The sequence below is a fragment of the Varanus komodoensis genome, unplaced genomic scaffold (assembly GCF_004798865.1).
Source record: "Varanus komodoensis strain SLA01 unplaced genomic scaffold, ASM479886v1 scaffold9, whole genome shotgun sequence".
Taxonomy (NCBI): Eukaryota; Metazoa; Chordata; class Lepidosauria; order Squamata; family Varanidae; genus Varanus; species Varanus komodoensis.
The window spans coordinates 2,123,297-2,143,023 of NW_025336598.1; positions in this window are offsets into that span (position 1 = coordinate 2,123,297).

The window sequence follows — 19,727 nt, forward strand, 5'->3', positions numbered from 1 at the left end:
TTCTGTTTCTGTCCCCTGCACCTGGACATTTCTCCTCAGCTATATCCTCCTTCCTCCCAGCCACCACCATTATCCGCAAACAAATGCATCAGTTCCTTGTATGTCTCTCTGGACAATGTGCGCTGGCATCACATGCTTGCAACTGAGCCCTGAAATATATTGGAACAGGTGGTGAGGAGTCCGTAAACAGATGACAATAGCAGCTGACAGCACATGGCATTCCTTCATGAACCTCAAGATCCATGAGGTGTGTTCTGGTGTGTGTGGGCGGCTGGGTGTGTTTCTCCCAATGCTGCAGCCCTTTTTTTCCTGGGAGCTTCTCTTTCAGTGGATCAAATTATTTTGGTTATTGTTCTTTATCATACATTTAAGGTTTGACCAAGGTCACATAAAAGTCTTACTATTCATTGCGGAACTATTAGTATTACTTTGAACTAGGCATGCGAGTGGGGGGGAGCATTTCATTTCCTAACAAGACTCTGTTTGCTTTCCTCAGAATGCTTTGGGTGCTTCTCTAAGCAGGACCCCACCCCCTCCTATTGCCTCAGAGATTTAACTTTATACATAATTATGTAGCCCCTTTAGTCACAGGTCCTACCCACTTTGCTCACTTGACATATTTCCTCCCCCCCCCCCCGCCCATGTGTTCAAATTATGTCTATGGGTTTGTTTGTGAGAAGAAGCTATATATGTGCATTGACTCCATACAAACAAACATATACTTCTGACATAGTATCTAAAACTAGTATCTAGTATCCCCTCCAAATTCATACTGACACCACCCTTCAGTTAAGTTTGGTGGAACTTCTGGCTAAAGTACTAAACATTTTAGAACCACTTCTGGACTTGGGATGCACATCAATTAAATTAGATTGTCAGCCTGTCCATCTCTAGCAGATTTGACCAAAGGAGGGTACTGCAGGTTCCCAGAATGGCCAAGCAGATCAGGCAGCACTCTGGTAAATGCTTTTCAGTCATACTTGCATCTAGAAGGCTCTCTTTACCTTTACCTTGTTCTCACTGAATCCTTTGTTCAGTTTCATTGACAAAGAAATAATTTTTAAAAATGGAAGACAGGGGTGTGTGGCAGAGGATATGCTACTGTTACTATTAAGGGCCCAATGCCTTTTTGTACTTGTTCATTTATCTGAGGTGAAGCCTCAAAGGCATTTACTGCCATGCTTTCATGTAGAGCAAATGCAGATAACTTATACAGTGCCTATAATCACTTTGTAAAGGAGCCATCTTGAAGATACATCTGCAGTGGGCATGATTTGTGTGACCAGTCAGTACCCCCAAAACAGACACATGGAGGGGTGAATAAATATTGCAATTGCAAGTTCTTCCTCTAAAGCTATTGCTGTCTAATGTATATTTTCCTGGGATTTTAGTATCAGATTTTAAAGAACATCTTTGGTAGTCAATAATGTAAAGATTAAATCACCTGTTGTCCCAGTCTGATATTGCTTTGTGTGAGTACATTTTATTTTTGGTGTAGTGTCAGAACTAGGCAGATTCTGTTTCCTAAATACACGAAAACTAGATTATAACCTACATTTATTTGTTTACATCCCACTCTTCAGACCATAGCCTTTTAGAACAGTTAATATCAATTTAACATAGCAATACTGTAGTATTCACATAAAAATAATGTTAGTCTGTTGCAGCAGTGGCAATAGGAGGCAGGTTCAAGCAGTAAATAAAAAGCTAAAAACTATATTTTCTGGGCAAATAGGTCTTCCACGGCATCCACAGACTTCAGACTCACAGACCGTGTTCCTCCCTGAGGAGAGCGTTCCAAAGTCAAGGCTCTGTGACTGAAAAGGCCCTCCTGTCCTGGGATCAAAGAATGGCCAGGGGCAAAGGGGCTTATTAGGAAAACCTTGGTTAGACAGACTTGTGTGACTGCAGACAATCCTGAAAATACCCCAGTCCCAAAATGTTTTAGGGCTTTAAAAGGTGAAAACCAGATTTCTGTAATCCAACTTTGTACTTTGTGCTAACTGAACTGTCTTCAAAGGCAGTTCCACATTACAGTGATTTGACTTGGATGCTCCCAGAGCTGGGATAATTGTAGCCACTCCCATCTGTTAAATTTAGGCTTTTTATTTAAAACAATGATGCTGGTGCCAATGAAGCCGCACAGAAAGCATGGAAAGAGTGGATGGGAAAACTATTCCCCTCTCATACTATAAAAACTTAGTTTCACCCTGTAAATCTGATTCATGGTAGGCTCTGGACAGAAAGATAACTGAATGTATTTCTTTGCACAGGGCAAAATGTGTTTATGGAATTCACTGCTACAGGATGCAGATGGATTCAAAATTAAAAAGATGAAGCCAAGGCAGACACATCTGACAACAGCAATCAGCCATGATAGCAAATGGAAGCTGTGTACAGAAGCAGGATATATCTGCATTTTGGATGTTTATTTATTTATTATTTATTTATTTAGGAAGCTTCTATGCTGCCCCATTCACCCAAGCCTCAGGGTGGCTCACAACAATAAATAACAACAATATAAAAACAATATAATTGGAGATGTCCTGGCCAAAGATGTAAAATCAATAAATAATATTAACAGTTAAAATGACGTTTAAATAAAAAGGTCTTGGCCTGGCGCCGAAAAACAAATAACGACGGTGCCAGGCGGATGAGGCGGATGTTGTGAACAAACAATGAGGGCCATCTATGTCTGAGCTCCCACAAACTTCTGGACTAGCTGGAAGCAGAACATTGGGATAGCTGGACCTCTGATCTTAGCTACTGTGACCATTTCCAGGCAGGGAGGTACTGCCTCTAGTGCTCTGGCTTTATATCCATTTGCCATCTATTTGTATTTTATTTGATACTGTAGACTTCACTTCAGTCTGACCTAGAGCAAGACATTTCTATTTTACATGTTTAAAAACTTACAGAATGCAACTTACACAAGGTCTATTCTTTGTTCTAATCAAAGTTTGCTTTAAATTGGAGATAGTGTCAAAAGGACAAAATCCTCCTATCTGCTTGAGAGCTTCTACTCTGTTCTTGCAAAAGTGACTAGCCTAGGTCTTAAATGATGAAACTACTAGTTAAGAAAGTGGGGCATTTCCTGGGAAATCACTGAACTTAAATGTTGGATTGGATTAATTAGGACTGTTAGGAAATAATGTATCTCTCAACTATTGAACTGTGGCTTTAAGATAAAAGGTTTGATCAACATAAGCTGTATGAACATCTTGTACAGAGCTGTTCTGATCAATCAAGAGCATTTGCTGAGCATTGTTTTCAGATTCAACTGTTTTGCATATTCACATATATACTTTCAACCTGCAACTGTTACCTGAAAGCTGACTCATGCACTGCAAAACAGGCTTTAACTATTTCCAAATGTGGAAAATGGGCATTGTTTTCCTTTGCAATATAAAATTTTGAATAAACCTGACCACGCTTTATCTGAAGGACTACCTCTGTCAATATGCTCAAATGTGTCTGCCTTTCATAAGGCAGAGACCTCATAGCTGAGTTTGACAGTTTGAATGACCTTAATCTGTTCAGACCGTGATGGTGACTTTCCCAACATGTTCGGAGGGAAAACCAGGGATGGGCTTCACATCCACTCATTTAGGGAACCCTGAAAACAGCTGAAAGGCTGCAAATATTCTGTTTGCTGTTTAGTACTATTTTACCATCTTTGTAGAAGAGGTTACTGTTTGGTTTGATATATCGCCATGCCTGGGTTACTCCTTGAATTGATATGGTGAAAGAAACTATTGCAATTCAGCACCTTCTGAATATTTCTCCATGGCTAGTGACCTTTATGGACATCACTGAACTGTACCTAAAGGTAAAGACACAATATAAGGTAATGAGTCAGATCACATGTAATGGTAAACTGTAGATTGATTGACCCTTGATTCCTTGGACACAAATTGTTTTCCTCTCTTCCACATTTGATCAATGACCTACACTTGACTAGGTCATATGTCACTGAAGGTGTGTGAAGCAGGTCAATGTAACTGACACTATTTTTCATATGCACTCCTTCCATCACACATTGATATGGTTCAGCCTCTGTTCTAGCACAGTGTGGAGGAGGCATGCATGGGTGTAGGTCTCTCTTTCATCATTCACCTAGTTTTCACTGTAGTGATAAATCCATGTCTGATCTGTTCCACTTCAGTACAAGGAAGATGAGTGTTCATATGACCAAATGTTCCTCTTAGACAAAACAATACAAACGAAAACCCCCAAAGAACTTTCATATAAAATACTAGTATTCAGGGAGAACACTTGGGCTAGCAGTCCGGTGGAATTATTTATCTATGTATTTATCTTGCATGGAGGCTGCATGAATTCAGTCACTATCTGCAGGCTGAAATGGGATTGCCCAGATAGACGTTTACCACCTTGGTGAATACTAAACCATTGCCAAGTCTGTGGGCACTCATAATTGTTCCTCCACATGCCACCCCATAACCAGTGGTGTACACCTGCCCATGCTATCCTGTACTATCAATTTATAGTGATGTACCATTGAGTCAATAGGATTTACTCCTAGGAAAGTGGGTATAGAATTGTTCTGCCCTGTTATAATGAATAGTCCTAACTGTGATTAAACTATTTTTCTAGTTGTGGTTTTGTTGTGTCAGAATTAAATGCAATCTCCATCTTAAGAAGCATGTTATTTCTGATTACCAGATGTTGGAAACCTATAAACAGGGAGAGAGTGTTTGCCTTCATAGCTTGTTTGTGAGTTTTCCAGGCAAAGGTAGCATTCAGGCTTACCACCAGGGCCACCTCCACCTCTTGCATGGCAATGCAGAAATTAAAGCTGCTCAACATCACAAGGTTCCCCAGCAGGCCATGCCCCTTCCCTTGGCCACACCCCCTTTTCCTTGGGGACAGTTTTCCACTGACAGTTCCCAGTCCAAAAGACCAAAACAAACCTAAGGTCTAATTACTGCTAAAATAAGGGCCTTAAGCTGAAATCTGGCCACCCCTAAAGTATGGCCCCCCATATATTATTCAGATCAAATTCAATTTTGCCACTGAAAGACACTGAACAGGAAACCACAGCCAATACTACCTCCTTCATTTCTCTCTCTCTCTGATGACATGCATTTATAAACATGACTTTTGCCCTTAAAACATCTCAGATGTACAGCTAAATATCTGTAATGCTTAAATCAGCTTGTGTCCTCTCTTTCTATTGCTTGTGTTTTATTAGTTCAGCCTTGTTCTCAGGGCCAAGCCAATGTTACATACAGTTCTGTGATTCTTTTCCTGAGAGCTGTCTTTGTTTTCATGCGATGCAACTGCACTGCACTGCCTGGAGGGCTAGCAGCAAAATGGGATGGAAAGAAATGTGGGGCTGTGTGATCTTTTCCTTGCCAGTTATTTCTCTGCTCAAAATTACCTTCTCTCAGGCTGCATTCTATCTATACACCTGAAGAAAAGCCCTCAGGAAAAGCAATCAGAGAACTACATGTAACACATAGCTTGGTTCAGTCCCGTGTTAAGGTGATAAACCTGTTTTGTGAGTTCTCTTGACTGAATGCTCCTTCACACACAGAAACATCTCCCTAATGCAGAAAATCAACATAGCAAGTATATAAGAGTTTTAGCTCTACTTTAATAGCTCTTGCAATTTCAGTCATTTCTTTTTCTGCCTGGTCATCCCCACTAAATACTTACTGTGATGCCCACCACAGACCTCTGAAAGCAACAGACATTTCATTTCTATTGTCTGAGACCTCCTCAGCAATTTTTAGGTGTCCTTAAACAAAATAATTGATGAAAATAAAGACATGATGATAATGAAAGCATTGAGCCGAGTCCCCCGCTACAAGCGTGGCTTTTAATTAGCCATCCTGTTTTACAGTATATCGCCTATTACTCACTCTTTATATCTCTGAACATCTGCTCCAGCAGCAGGATAGCTTGCTGGGAACATTTCTCACACAATAAATGCTATTATTTAGTTAATTGTTCGGTCTTGAAAAGTCAGTGCAAGGAGATACAGTTATAATTGTCTATTTGATCAGTGAATACGTGAAAGACGAAAGAAAGATAAGGTTGAAATGTGTCATTGCTACTGACACCTTTATCCCATTTGATTGGTGGACTGAAGTCCAGTCACAATAGCAGATAAGGGCGAGGTTCACACAACACACCAACACAACACAACCCTGCACTGGTTCTGCAGTAAGCAGAGTTTTGCCTGGACTGACCATCAGATGGTCACGTAATTACCAGGGCAAATTGCTTCCATGCTCCATGCTCCTTCTTCCTGTCCTCACCATGCATCCAGGCAGCCCAAGTGAGCAAAACCTTCTTCCTTTCCCTATTCTTTCCTCTGGACCATTGCAGCCCCCTGCTGATTGATCTGCTGTGGTCCTGGGGTGGGATCCCCCTCCCCATCCAGAGTGTACCTGCATGTCTGCAACACTTCCCAGCCCCTCTGGACCCCACAGAGACTTTTATCAGTTGAAAACAAATAGCTTCATGGTGATCCCCCCCACCTTTATATTTTGTCATTGTCTTTCTGTTTCCAAAATAAACCAGGGGATGGCCATACAGTTTGGCCAATGGGAATAAAGTGAGCAATGACATGCCTATTGCTTAGCAGGCTGAGAGCAGTAGAGATCAAAGGCTGGAACACCCACTTCCATAGTTGCTTTTGCCTGGGGACTCTGTAGTATTTCTATACCAACAACAGTAAAATTGCAATCCCAGGTCTGGACAAGATAAGCTACAGTGAAGTATGGAAATCTTAGAACAGATTATTGATTCTCAGCATGGTTTCGGAATACTAATCCTACCACACAGGAGCTCCAGAACTGGATCCAGATGACACAAACAGACCTAAAATGCTACGATTTCACCATGACTTCTCATGTTATGCAAAACCAGCAAGCGAGTCAATGTTGGTCACTACCCAGAGCAAGAAAATTCTATTACTGGGTATAATGTTACAGCAGAGATTCTTAAGGAAGATCAGCAGGCACTTTTCCCTCAATAAAACAAGTTGAATAAAAACAAAGGTTCTGGATTTTTTAAATATCAACAAGAACTGAGGTTACCTAGAACCAGCAGCCCAAGAACGTATGGAAAGGCCAACAGGTTTCTCCAGAACTTTCCCAAAGACCTACCAAGAAAGGGCCTGATGATCCAGCAAGGGAAACTGATAGGACTGTCACCTCAATCTGTATTCTTAAAGGTACCAGATCTAACATTGAGTGAGAACCATGAGGCAGTGGAAGAGATGGCCTATGATACAACTTCTGTGGGAACCTCATAAGAAGAAAATAATCTATGCAGGCAATCATCAGTAGAATTAGCTAGCCTTATACTAGATTCCTAAAAGTGTGTTACAAGAGCCTTCTTTGAGCCTTTCCTAAGAATGGCAACATAGTCCAGGCATATACTTGAAAATACATTTCAAGGACAGTGAAATGGAAGTCCAGTACTGAAAGGATATCAACTGAGTGGACTGACACATATCAAAGAGTTGTTGTTGTTAATTTCATCTCTGTACCACCCCATAGCTGAAGCTGTCTGGGAAGTTTACACAGTTCATAAAAAACAGATGATAAAATACAATAAACAATCAGAAAATCAGAAAAAATATTAAACATTTTAAACAGCTAAAAATAGATGATAAAAACAGACAATAATAAGGAATAACAAAAGAGGGACTCTGAGAAACACCTGGTGATCCCTCTCAAGCCCCTGAGTGGCCAAGTAAGTCTTTTTTTTTCCTTTTTAATAAATTGCTTTAGATCATCAGTATACATAAATATACACAGTTATCAGTTTTCCAACTTATTTTATGCCTGCTTTAATAGTCAGCATTGGCTGTGTACATTATGGGGAAATCATAAGCAGAAATCATTGTTACTAGCTAGCAGCTTCATAACTGCAGCAAAAGACACAGATGTGGGCCATTTGAGCCTTCATTCTTCAAAAAGGTAAGAGGATTCTGCACCATGAGCATCCAGTGAAGAGCTTTTGCATTTCCTCTTAATTAGCCATACACAATCAGCAAAATTTGTACAGGATTCAGAAAAGAGCAGGGGAGAAGCAAAATGGTCTCCTATGATCTCAGGTACAATAGGAGACCCCCCCCCCCAACCCCAGTAACAGGTTTGAAATGTAAGAAGGCTGAATATGTGTATAGCTATATGTTGACATCAGGCACCAAAACATTCCCTTTGAAACTGCGACTGAACTGCGTGCATTGCTGTTAATTCTAAAATCTGCACTTTTGCATGGATTTATACAGAATTCAGTAGTGTACACTTTTCTTTCAGAGCTGAGCCTGCTGTAGGTTTTTACTTAATTGATGGCCCAAGATTTTGGCACCAACTTGCACTCTGCTTCGCAGTGAGCAAAGTCCCATGCGGCAGAACCTGTTTTGCTTAATATAGGTAAATGCTGGGAATGCACACCGTGGTTAGAGATGGAAATTTTAGGTGTTCTCTTTTGTTTTGTGTTCTAAATGGGGTTCCCAGGTGTGTGCCACATTCCCCTGTGCTTCCACTGTCATTTCACTTACTTGCCTTCCACAACTGGTCTCCCTCTCTTCAGTTTCACCAACCTCCTGATTATCTCCTATAGCCCAGCGTAGGTGACTTGTGGCCCTCCAGAAGTTTTCCCTTAAAACTCTCATCAGTCCCACTGGTGCTGTGCCATCATGGGAGTTGTTAGAACATTTGGAAGGGCACAAGTTATCCATCTGAGTTGCAGCCTCCCTACCTTTGACTTTTCTTTTCTTTGAATAAGTTTTATTCTTAACAGACCTAAAAAAGAAGAAACTAAAAAGTCATCAATCATTAAAAACATCAGACCTACTGGATCAGCCCCCCATACTTTTTTTATAGTAATCCATAAACATATTTAAGTCTATGCATAGTCCCATTTCTCTAGCCAATAATAAAAAGAGTCCCAGGTTTAATAGAAGTCAATATCTTCTTTCTCCTTCAGAGACAAAGTCAATCTGTCCATTTCGGTACAGTCCAAGATCTTTTTAGAATTGGTTCGTCGGTAGGTGGCTCTTCACTCTTCCAATGTTGGGCAAATGCAATCCTCACTGCAGTAGTTACATGTAGAGTCAAATACATTGCTTGCTTACCAACATCATCAGGTACAATGCCTAATAAGAAAACTTCAGGTTTAAATGTTAGAGGTTTTTGTAACATTTCCTCAAGCCATTTGTGTATTTTAATCCAATACTTTTTTGCCTTATCACAGTCCACCACAAATGATAAAAAGTACCTGGTTTGTGTTTACATTTCCAACATCCATTTGACATATTTGGAAACATCTTAGCTAACCTACTTGGCGACAAATACAATCTATAAAACATTTTATATAGGTTTTCTTTGTATGAGGTTGCTAATGTTACTTTAATATTTCTTTTCCACAGCTTTTGCCATTTCTCTAACTCAATATTATATCCAAAATTCTGTGCCCATGTTATCATAGTTTCCTTAACCTGTTCATCTTCCATTCTCCTATCCAAGAGAAAGTTATACAATCTTTTAATCATTTTCTCATCTGATTTAAGAATCACGTGGTCAAATGCTGTTAACTCCCTATAAAAGCCCCACATTCTATAGTCTTTAGCATATCTCGATTCCATTGGACCCTTGCACCACCAAGAAATATTAATTCCTTGTTCTTGTAGTTCTTGGTTCAGTTTCAATCCTCCATCATTATCCCGAATACCATCATATCTCACAATCATATCAAAATTCAGTGCATTTGGATATACAAGAGCTTCCAAAGCCATCTTGGTAATTTAGTGTACAGTTTTATCTTTAACTTTTCTCACACTGACATTAATGATTTCCCAATATAATGATTTAAGAAACAACCATGTACCTTACACTTTTCATACCACATATAAGTGTGCCAACCCATTTGCACATCATGCCCTTCAAGATACAGAATTCTCTTATTTCTCAAAGTTACCCATTCTTTTAGCCACATTAAAACAGAAGCTTGATAATACAACATCCAATCAGGAAGACCAAAACCCCAATTCCCTTTAGCCTCGTGGAGCATTTTTAATTTAATCCTTGGTTTCTTCTTTTTCCATATAAATCTCGAGATTTGGGTATTTAAATCATCAAAGAATTTTTTGTCAATTTTTATGGGAATCGTTTGGAATAAAAACAAAAGCTTTGGTAATATATTAATTTTAGCTAGTGTTATTCTTCCCAACAAGGATAATTGCAAATTAGCCCATTTTTCCAAGTCACTCTTAATTTCCTTAAATAGTTTATCATAATTATCTTCTTTCAATGTAGTGCATTTAGCTGTAAGGAAAATTCCCAAATATTTAACCTTTTTGACAATTTGAAGATCTACTTGTTCCACCAGAGTTTTTCTCTGCTGCAATGTAAGATTTTTTACTAACAATTTCGTCTTGTCACCAAGTAAGTCTTTAAAAGCCTCCAAAAAGAGTACCTGGTGCTGCAAAGTTGCCCACCTTTGCCCTGGGGATAATGCACAGTTGCCACTGGGAATAATTAACCCAGCTTCAACTTTCCCTCTTTCTTTCTCCTCCAAGAGTAATGGAAACCCCATGATGTGACATTAATACATCCTGAGTATACCCAGCCTGTGCACCATTTCAAAGGGAGCCAATAGTACCAGTGGAGGAACTCAGAGAGTGATGATGCCATGCCTTTGGTGTTCTTTTAGTACACATTTACAGGAGATACAGAGCTGCTGTTTTGGGTAGCATATACATGGCTCTAATGACATTTAGGTAGTTCCCATACTACATTAATACAACATTGCATTTATGCAGAAATTGCTCTCCACTCTTCAGGATGTGGTTCTTCTATGCTTTTACCTCACTGCTTCCTTCTCCTTCAGAATCCTACAGCCACCTGTGATACCGATATTGTGCTAGTTGCAGTGGTTTGGTTCAGGTTTCTTGAGAGTTACCCTGTCCTTACCAACCTGTTCATGCCCAGAGATATGCATGTCTTTACCTGTAAAGGCAGGTTGCTTACCTGCAACTGTTGTTCTTCAAGTGGCCATCTGTGCATTCACACATATGGGTGCTGCACCTGCTCAGTGCCTAAGGCCGGAAAGATTGCAAAGCTAATGGTTTTTGGCGGGAAACTCTGCTCCCCTCCCCCTCAATGCTATAAATAGAGTGGAGTGGCCGCCATTTTCTCAGTCTTTACAAGACTGAAAGTTCGCCCCCCTCTTGGAAGAGGGATATATAGCAATGAATTTGTCAGGGACCATAACAGTCAAATGAAACATGCTACCAACAGAAGATCCACTCACCGACACCAAGTGGGGCCGGCAGGTGGGTTGTGTGAATGCACAGATGGCCACTCGAAGATCAACAGTTACAGGTAAGCAACCTGCCTTTCTTCGTCATGGCCTCTGTGCATCACACATATGGGTGATTAACAAGCTTACCAGGATTGGAGGAGGGCGGTGTCATCATTGAAGAATGGCAGAAAGGACTGCCCTACCGAAGGAGCAATCCTGTCTGGCACGCACATCAAGGTGATAATGCCTGGCAAAAGTGCACAGGGCAGCCCAAGTTGCAGCTTCACAGATGACTTGTATTGGGATTCCCGCAGCAAAGGCAGAGGAAGCTGCTACTGCTCTGGTGGAGTGACCCCTTGGAACAACAGGTAAGTCCATCTTGGCAAGTTGGCATGCCAGCCCGATTGTTTGCACAATCCATTTTGAAAGTCTCTGCAAATGGGTAGCAAACAAGTCCATGTCTGGGTGTCCCCAACGCTGAAAAAGTTGATTGCAAACTTGTCGATCTAACTCCCACTCGTGAGTTGTTGACATTTGCCTGCTCAAAACATTGGCTTCCTCATTGTCGGTACTGGCTAGGTGAACCGCCAGAAGAGTTATGTCTCTCGGGATGCACCAGTCCCAAATCTTCATCGACAGCCGAGCTAGAGGCATGGATTTCATTCCGCCCTGTTTGTTCACATAGAACATAGCAACCATGTTGTCGGATGCAACCGGCACAACATGTCACTGGACAGTATCCTCAAAGGATCGAAGAACCTTGAAGATTGCCAGAAGCGCGAGATAGTTGATGTGCCTGGCTGATTCCTGTCGATCCCAAGTGCCTTGTGTTCGAAGTCCTGCACATACAGCATCCCAACCGATCAGAGATGCATTGGTATAAAGAGTCAGAGTAGGATGAGGTGGCCAGAACGGAACACCTACATTCAGATTGTCCAGAACTGTCCACCATCCTAGCGTGTGTAGGACAGACAGCAGAAGGCGAATGGGCTTGGTGGGCGAGTCCCGTTGTGGATGAAACATCTTGTTGAAATAGGGCTGAAGTGGTCGTAGTCAAAGTCTGGCATGAGGAACAATGGACACCGAAGTGGCCATGTGACCCAGAAGCTTTTGGATTGAGAGAGCCGGAACAGTCCTGTCTCGCCGAATTCGGTGGATCCATGAATAAAGATTGTCTTGACGAGCCGGAGGAAGAAATGCCCTCACTAGAGTGGAATTGAAACACACTCCAATGAAGTCGATCATCTGCGAGGGGACAAGGGACGATTTCTCACGATTAATACACAATCTCAACTCATCCAGCAAGGAACAAGTTGTGTGCACGGCTGATAGAAGACCTTTCCGGATCTGGGAAACTATTAACCAGTTGTCCAAATAAGGGTACACCTGAATACCCTGAAGCCGGTGGTGTGCACACACCAGGGCCATGCATTTAGTGAAGACCCGTGAAGCAGTGGCTAAGCCAAATAGGAGGACATTAAATTCAAATATGTCAGAACCGACATTGAAACGTAGGAAACGCCTATGTCCGGGATGGATAGAAATATGAAAGTAGGCATCTCTTAAGTCCAGGGAGGCGAGCCAATCCTCTCTCCTCAGCAACAGAAGGATATTTTGAAGAGTGGTCATCCAAAATTTCTTAAGCTTGATAAACCTATTAATGTCCCGTAAGTCCAGGATCAGACGGAGACCACCATCCCACTTCGGGACAGTAAAATATCTTGAATAGAATCTGAAGTCCCTCAGAGCACGAATGCTGTCAGATCGCTCCTTTACGAAGCAGTTGGATAACTTCGTCCACTAGCACCAGTGAGCAATGTGTAAATCGGATCGGACCCGATGGAGGAACGGTGTCGAATTCTCTTCTGTATTCGAACTGGATGATGGATAAAACCCACCTATCAGATGTGACGGACTCCCAAATGGGGAATCGACTTTGCAGTCGATCCCCAAATGGAAGAGGGGAAGGTGATAGCAGGAGGAGAGGAGAAGTTCACCAAACCTGTCAGCGTTGGCGTTTGTTGGAGTCATAGCAACAGCAACCCTGCTGGAACTGCTGTTGTGGGGGTTGTTTCCGACGCTGCTGATGTTGCTGGAACTGTTGCCTCCCTGGGAATTGAGAATACTGCTGGGGCTGGTATGATGGATGGGACCATGACCACTTACGTCTAGGCTGAGAAGGAAGCTCCATTCAACATGCAGTCATTCTTGACTCATGTATAAATTTGAGTTTGTGGTTCGTCCTTGAGTGGAAGAGGCCAGAACCGTTGAACGGCATTTCCTCGATTCGAAGTTTCATCTCATCATGGAAATTGCAGCTCCACAGCCAAGCATGGCGGCAGAGGGAGATGGCACCAACCAGAGCCCTGGAGTCGGAGTCCACGTGATGTCTTGCCATTGACAGTTGCTGGATCGAGACCTGCATGGCTTCCTTGATGAAGACCCTTGCTAGGTCCCTTTGCTGGTCCAATATCGAAGTGATGACGTTCTCAAGCTTTTGCATGAGGAAATATTGATACAGGGCCAGTGTTGCCTCATAGTTGGATATGCGGAGCCCAAGTCCAGAGGCTGCATAGACTCGACACGCCAACATATCTATCTTCCGGCCCTCTTTATCTTGGGGAGTAGTGTGACCAGTGTGATTCTCTTCCCTGAGAGGACTCGACAATCACCGAGTTCAGTTTTGGGTCATGCAGGAGAAATGGTATGTCCTGCTCCCGAACCCGGTACATCGCCTCATACCTCCTCGATGTCAGTTGCGGTTGGACAGGCAGATCCCAAGGCTGCACCATGGCCTGGAGTAGGGTGGTGATCAGCGGCAAGATGCTAGCTGCCGATTCCTCGCCTCTGACAATGTCATAAAACTTGTCTGTGCTGGGATCGATTCTGTGTTGAGCTTCAATCTCCAGCAAACGAACAAGCCTAGCCATCAGTTCCCCGAAGGTGACGTGGGGTTCCTCAGGCGATCCCGGACCCTGAGTGGTGATGGCTACATCAGGGGAAGTCGAATCCACTTCGGAATCATCCGATTTGTACCCATACTTCATTGGGCCACTAGAGGATGATTCCCCTGGTGTTGTGAGTGTCGGCTCACAATATAAATAACCCCACACTTTTGCAGGCAATAAAACTAAAGACTTTTATTGCTACTTATCTACAAGATTTACAATGCTAGAGATAAGATCTACTGCTATGGTCTTTACAAGGCAGTTGCTAACTCCTTAGTGACGTCTCTCAGGGAACCCATGTGGGACTAGCTTTCGTCATCCCACCTTTCCCTCTGAGGCGGGACAAAGCTTGCTTCTGCTCCAATCGGCGTAGAGAATGTCTAAGAGTCGCATGGGACAAATCTACCCCGTCTCCTGTGTCTCCTGTGTCATGTCCAGGAGATTCAATATCAGGAGGAAAGGGGGCAGCCTGCCCATGCTCTCCATGAGCAGAACTTATAGGGCCTTTTCCCTCAGGGCCCTCGTGGTCTGACAGAGGCTTGACTGTTTGCTCAATGGGTAAAGGGTCAGGATGAGGGATGGCTATCTGTTCAGCTATTCCCAAGCTAGGTTGTGGAAGGGACATTTGGCCACAGGGTCTCAAGTATAAATCCTCCTGTTCTGATGTCTGATTCTCTCTTTGGATGTTTGACTTTTCCTTGTGAGGTGCTGCCTCTGTCGGGACGTCAGGCACGACACCTGGAGAGGTGAGATGCCCTGACCTCAATGGCCTGGAGGTGGACGGATCTCCTCTCAGTACCGGTGAGCGAGCTGATGGGTAATAAACGAATGAATAGTCATCCCAACCCCCGTGGTGACTGGTGTAGTGAGGTTGGTCCCATTCCTCCAAGGGCTGCTCCGGAGAATGACGTTGGTGCCTATGTTGGGAAGAGACTGGTCCCGGTTGCAGCATCAGCATCAGAGAGTGTGCCGTCGGTGGTGAATCACGAATCTCACCGTCCGAGATTGATTTGTGAAGCAGCACCTTGGGTTGCTCGGGAGATGAATGCTCCAAGCGAATGACCCGTCTAGGGGACCCTGGTGGCATCACCTGCATAGCGGTCTGCAGTGACAGGCCCGTCGGCGTTGGTACCATTGCGGCTGTTGGGATCGATGGTGCGGATGATCCCAAATCATGGTGCCAACCTTGATCAGGCTTCTTAGGCTTATGGGCCGTCTTATCCGACCTCTCCTTCCTCAGCTTCTTATGGCCGGAGGATTTATCGGAGCCTCCATGCTTCCTTTTCTCCTTTTTCTTGTGGGGAGAAGGAGGAAGTTCCTGGGTCTGCACAACTGGGGCACCATCAGCCGATGGGTGCGGAGGAGGTGCAGCAGAAGCTGAAGGCGAGGCCAAAGCCGAAGCAGTCTTAGAGGCCAGTTGGTCAGACTGCATTAGGGCCTGGTCCCAAAGCATCTTTCTGAGGCTGAGGTTTTCACGATTCTTCCTGGCCTGCTTCATGAAGGTCTGACAATGGCCACACTTATTGGTCCTGTGCCCCTCGTCAAGGCAGAGGAGGCACAGATCATGTGGGTCAGCTGGCAACATCTTTGACCCACATTGGGAACATTTGCGGAAGGCCGTCCGCTGCTCCATCAGAGAAGGAAATAGAGGATAGTGAAGAGGGTAAGATAATATTTTTGTTTTTTTGTTTTTTTGTTTTTTAAAGTAGGAGAAGAACTCAAACGGGGAGAATAACTTGGAACTTGAGAAAATACTAACTAGTAACAAGAAAGTTTAACAGTAAGAGCAATACAATACGATATGAATGAGAGAGAGAAAGGCTCGAGGCACAGTGAACAGTGGTCACAAAAGACTGAGAAAATGGAGGACACTCCGCTCTATTTATAGCATTGAGGGGGAGGGGAGGGGAGTTTCCCGCCAAAAACCGTTAGCTTTGCAATCTTTCCAACCTTACGCACTTCGCAGGCGCAGCACCCATATGTGTGATGCACAGAGGCCATGACAAAGAAGAGGCATTAGGCTGCCAGTCAGAAGGAATAGGGCCTCCCTGCAACACTTACAGAACTCTTTTAATTGATGCCCACAGGCCTGACCATTATAAGCCTCCAGGTGGGCCTATAAATGTATATGTATCACTCTGCCTATAATTAACTGGAACTTCTTTGGGTCTCACTGTATATATGACACTAAAGGGTTAATTTTGATCCTTTCTTATTATTTTGACCATTGTTTTGCAATTTAAAATTTTGCTGCATGCTGCTGGGGAGTGGTGGGGTTGACCTTAAATGTGGCTTATAAAGCTTTTAAATAAATCAATGAAAATTAGCAAACTGGACTGAATTATAAAAAATAAAAGCAAGGAAGTAAATTTGATGGAGTGAAGTAATATATATGAAATGTGAAATGAATTGTGCCTCAAAATAAGATGATTTTATTTCTTCATGTATTTAAGATACTATTTTTGTCCAGTGTGTATCTTCAACATGATTATATGATTTTAAAAATAGAGATTGATCATAATAGTGCAATGCATAACTATGGATCATAGTAGTACATTTCTCTCAGTTCTGTAGTTACCTTAACACTATAATTTTTCTGATGTAATATGCACCAATTAATATATTTCGTACTTGAACAGCATGATTCATTCCTCTATTCTTTGCCTCCGTTCTATCCTATCTTTATCTAACCTAAAATATGTCATTTCTGCATTTCACAGAGTCTGAAACCAACTGAATACTATCATTGCCCTACTGAGAATACTGACTGGTACCAGCAACAGCTTCTCCTTTGGAAGCTGCTTTAATTATTCCACCACAAATGACAAGGAATGTTGGTCTTTTATGCTTCCTGAAGGTTTGTAATGAAACATCTTTTGTTCTTTTTTTCCACCACAGCTACCGTTAAAGTTGTCTCCCTTGAGATTGGTTCAAACATGTATATTACTTAGTAGAAAGTATTGCGTGGTGGGTTTGCACAAAACATCAACCTATCATGGGTTGTTCCCATTCATAGGTTGTCTTCTTCAGGGTGGCTTGCTGTTCATGAACAAGCCACTGACAACCCATGAGTTTTCATTGTGGTCCTTATAGCCACAGTGGCTTTTCGCGTAATCCAAACCAGCAAAACCAACCTATTGCAGGTACTGGGATTAAGCAACTAAGTGGCTTGAAAAAGATGCCAAAATTCATTGCTGCTCTTGCCAAGCTTCCCTGGGCACCCATCAGTGCCAACTACCTCACAAGTAGACAAAAGGGTATACCGGGAGGAGGAGACCCGTTGTAGAAGGATTCTTGGCAAGGCTAAGGCTGATTACGAGCTGAGACTTGCAAGGAATATCAAGAGCAACAAAAAGGGCTTCTATCAGCATGTAAATAGGAAGAGGAAGGGGAGACAAGGAATGGAACTGCTAAATAAGGAGGATGTAGAGCCAGTGACAGATACGAGGGAACAGACACAGATGCTAAATGACTATTTTGCCTCTGTGTTCTCCCCAAAGCAGGACGGGGGAGATCCACATAGGAGATTAGATGAGACTGGGGACTTAGGGGCACAGATTAGAGTCACCCCACTAGAAGGCGAGGGGCTTCTCAGGGCATTGGACATTACAAAGGTGTCAGGCCCTGACGGGTTACACCTGAGAGTACTTAGGGAGTTGGCAGGGGTTCTCTCACGCCTGCTGGCCTCCATTTTTGAGGCCTCGTGGAGAACGGGTGAAGTTCCAGAGGACTGGAGGGTGGCATCCGTGATCTCAATTTTCAAAAAGGGTAGTAGAAGGGACATGGGGAATTACAGACCTGTTAGTCTTACGTCCATTGTAGGAAAAACAATGGAAAGGCTCATAATAGAAAGAGATCTAGTGATGCTAGATAGGGAAGGGAGGTTGACAGCCAAATAACACTGTTCATCACTGTGCAAGAGCAGGGCACTGTGGCCTCCCTGGGAAGCCACCCACTTGGTGACATACTTTAGGCCCACTCTCCCACTACAGCAGAAACCACTGTGGAGCAGCAGCCGGTGGGGTCTCCAGAGCAGACACCTGCCCTCTATTTCTTCCTGAGGGAAACAGAGGACAAGCATCTACTCTCACTCATGCACCCACTAGAAAGCCAGGGGAAGTGGCCAGAACCACTCTGCTGACAGCTGCCCAGGCTAAGGCATTTTGGGAAGGGGCAGGTGCTGGCTAGTGGCATGGCCTGTAAAGAGCAGGGACAGCCTGAGGCAAAAGGCAGCTGAAAGAAGAAATGCCGGGCAGAATGGTCATGGGGAGAATCAGCAGGCAGGGGAAGTAGTACGTAATCCCTCAGCCACATTAGGATTACAAGGCAAATACGGGGGTTGAAACCCCTGCTTGCCTCATCATGTGCATAAGTTCACATCTGAAAGAGAGTGTTTAACACTTTTCTGAAGGAGCAGCAGCCAACTGGGTGAGGAAAGGCAAACAGTAACGAATGTGTAGCAGTCTCACTCCCTTTTTCCTGACACTTAAGCTGAGGATAGAAAGGAAAATGCGAATACCAATTCCACAGGTGGGAAGCTCCCAGGTCCCTCTGCCCAGGAAGCAGGGCCTCTCCAGAGCTCTGCCAGTTCTGGATGTGGACTGCAAGCAAAAAAAAGGCAACAGCTGATCTAGCCACTCCACAGTGACAGAGAGGACTGGGCCACAACTGCTTTTGGATCTTGTGTCTTGGCAGAGCAGCGGAACAGCAGAAGCTGGGAAAGAGTGCTGAGTGGCCAGGGGATTGTGAAGGCAAGGTAGGAGCTGGGCAGAGGAGCAGGGGAACAGGAGTAGCAGAGAAGAAGGGAGGCGGAGCCAGAGGGGCCAGGAGGAAGCAGAGGGGTGATCCACTGGCCTGAGAGGCTTATAAGGCCTCACTCAGCCGTTGGCACTGCCAATGGACGCAGTGCCAATGGCGATGCAATAAGGATGGTGTGACAAGGGCATTGTCTGCGTCCCTTAGCTGCAGCCCGGGCTGCCCAGGGACTCACTTCTCTGGGGACAGGTTTTTGATTTTGTTTTTTTCAATTTGAATTTTTATTTTGTCCGTGTGTGTGTGGATTTTTGTCTGGGAGAACCAGGCAAGTGAGGAGTAGTGCAAAATAGACAAGGCGGGGGGACCAAGGTAGGGTCTCTGAGGGATTCCCAGTGGCAGGCCAGGAGATGGTCTTGGTGGGAATCACAGGTGTTGCTGTCCGCTGTGAGAGCTGTGACATGTTCACCCTCCTCCCCCAGGAGAGGCAGGGATACACTTGCCATCAGTGCAAGCTGGTGACCTTCCTAGAGGAGGAGGTGGGTGTCTGAGGGCCGAGAGAGCTCTCCAGGCACCCCAGGAGCAGCCCCACTCCAGACAGAGAATTGAGGGAGGGACCACGGGAGGAGAAGCTGCGGAGACTTGGAGGTATGTCACCCACAGGAGGAGGAGGCCAGCATGGCCTCCTCCTTCTCCTGGCACCAATCTGGAGCTGGGAAACAGGTTCTCTCCTCTTGGGGA